The following is a 2,547-nucleotide window of genomic DNA, read 5'->3' on the forward strand; positions in this document are numbered from 1 at the left end:
TTTTTTTTGGGGGGGGGGGGGGGTCAGCTTAATTTAAATCTACTGTTTTTTGTTGCGTTTTTTGGTTGTTCATTTGTAATAAATATAATTGCATTAACTACGGCAACTATGCATACTATAATACATTTTTGTAAGAACCACTTTTGATTTAAAGATATACATATGGCTGCAAAAAAATAGTTGCAAGATAACAAGCCGAACAGAAACATCAGGTTCAAACGTTAAAGAACTCTGCCTTCATACAGTACATTACAGCGATGGTGCATAACACGAAGGCTAATTCCTCATCTAAATCCTCTGAGTGGTTCTGAAAGGCGTAAGCCCAGACCTGCGGTACAGTGGGACTTATGCAAACGGAGGCCCTGTTCTCTTCCACCCTGCCCTACCCCCCTCCCCAGCAGCCGTTCAAACCTCTCCATGCTTAGGAAGTTACTTATTAAGAACCAGCGTCAGCATGCAGTGCCAAGCTCCTTTTTTCTCCTCTGCTGCTTTGGCTTCTTTTCCCGTTTCAATACCCACTGTCGTTGCCTTGTGTTTTTTTGGGTTAGGAGGGGCGGTTGAGGGGGGGAGTGCATGCTTGGAATGTTAGCAAGCGTCCTATTCACTCTAGGGGAGTGTTGTAGAGCAAAAAAGAAAACGAATGGAAAAAAGCAAGAGAGAGTGGGAGAAAGACAGAGCGAGGGAGGACAAAATGCCCACAACAGACTTGATGTTGATCGCATTAATGCATTGGAGTGCTGGGTATGGTGTAAATGATTGAAAGTGCTTCCAGAACTTTTGCCGTTGGCGTTGACAAAGCCGGCTCTGTTTCCTCCCTCTGCACTGCAACCCCCTCCCCCTGAATGCACATACACACACACACACACACACACTTGATGGTTGTTTTCTCTCAATGTTTTTTTCAGGAGGGAATGGATGCGGTGCACGGAGAGGGAATAGAGCCAGGGTCTGTCCGCCAGGGATCGAGCCAGGGGCCTCAATCAGGGGAGGGTGTGTTGGGGGACCTTTTCGAGGATGCTGAAGAGTGAGCAAATGAGGCATGGATGGGTCAGATGGGTTGAGAGAGGAACCGGGTTTGACGAGAAGGAGGGGAGATTACAGGTCAGGGCAAAGAGTTGGAATACATTAAGTTCTACCATGGTACAGAATGGTACATTGTTAGCTCCAACAGACAGACAGCGGACAAACAATCCTAGCTTTGTGTCCGGTACTGGCAGAAGGCAACCTCTCTCTTTTCCCCCTGATTTCTCTCTGGATGAATCCACTTTGGGATCCCGCTGTCTGTTGCTGCATTGCAGCATTATAGAACCAGCTTAACAGAGAAGAGAGAGAAGTCAAATAGGGGAAAAAAAAAACATGCAATGGTTTGGTATCATCAAAAGTACATTTCTGGTTAGTGGCATTTAAGGCAGTATCACAGTTACCAATTCATGACAATATTTTTAAAGCTATAATAACAAAACACTCTAAAAACAACTTAGTACACCTTAGAAATGACATTGCAACACCCTGACAACTAATTAGAACAATATCACAACTACTTAGAATAATGCTATTGCAATCACTCTGAACACCCAGAAACCACTGAGCAACACCCTGGCAACTACCCAGAATTGCATTTTTGTGAGTTTTGCACTTGGAAATACATAAAATATATATAAAAAGCAAGTGCTATGTCTATAAATACTATGCAGTGATGTGTCTTGTTTATATATAATTTGATTTGCATGGTATATGCATGGAGACGGCAGTTTTGGTTTCTGACGACTGAAAATGATAGCAAACTACAACCCGTTATTGTATGCTGTCATCTTTTCCATCTTTCCAGGTTGATTATTATCACCACCCCAGCTGTTTTTGCATATCCTATGCAAAATGCACACCAACTGTTGCGGCACGCATGTTTGCACGTTGCTTTCTCAACCTAAGAAGAGTACCTTTATCACACCAATTCATTTGCATTATGGAAAATAACTCGGCGGAGTCAGGCTCTAAAAAACAAATGTCACTTCAAGGCTGTAGTATGTGTGTGTACATTACGCTACCCCTTCTGTATAAACACATTGTGTCCTTGGACACGGAAGACATGCTGTGTCTAGGTTCGGGGCAAATGGCTTCACCACGTGGAGTCAATATCATTTACTTGGGATTGTTATTCAGGGAGTGGAGATCCAAATTAGAGAGTTTAAAAGCTGGAATGATATTTCTATCCAAATGTGCACCAAAGATGGCCAACTTTTATGAAATATTGTTCCATGGCTTTCCCTGTTCAGAGATGCAGTAATCATGGAGATAAAGCAAACAAAAGTTTGGGAGATTATTATGCACGCAGTTCTTACGTTACAAATTAGTGCAAATCATTTATTTTGTTGTATATCTGCAGGATTATGAACTCCAAATTTCGTAAAATTGAACAATGTACAAATGGAGTCTTGACAAGTAATATTCCAAACAACTTTTTTTTTTTTTTCTGAAATGCACATCTGGTTAGCACATATGTTCCATGTTCATTTGCTGCACAGATGAGGCCCTCTGCGTAGCACGTGA

The sequence above is a fragment of the Scardinius erythrophthalmus genome, assembly GCF_964197995.2.
Source record: "Scardinius erythrophthalmus genome assembly, chromosome: 3".
Lineage (NCBI taxonomy): Eukaryota > Metazoa > Chordata > Actinopteri > Cypriniformes > Leuciscidae > Scardinius > Scardinius erythrophthalmus.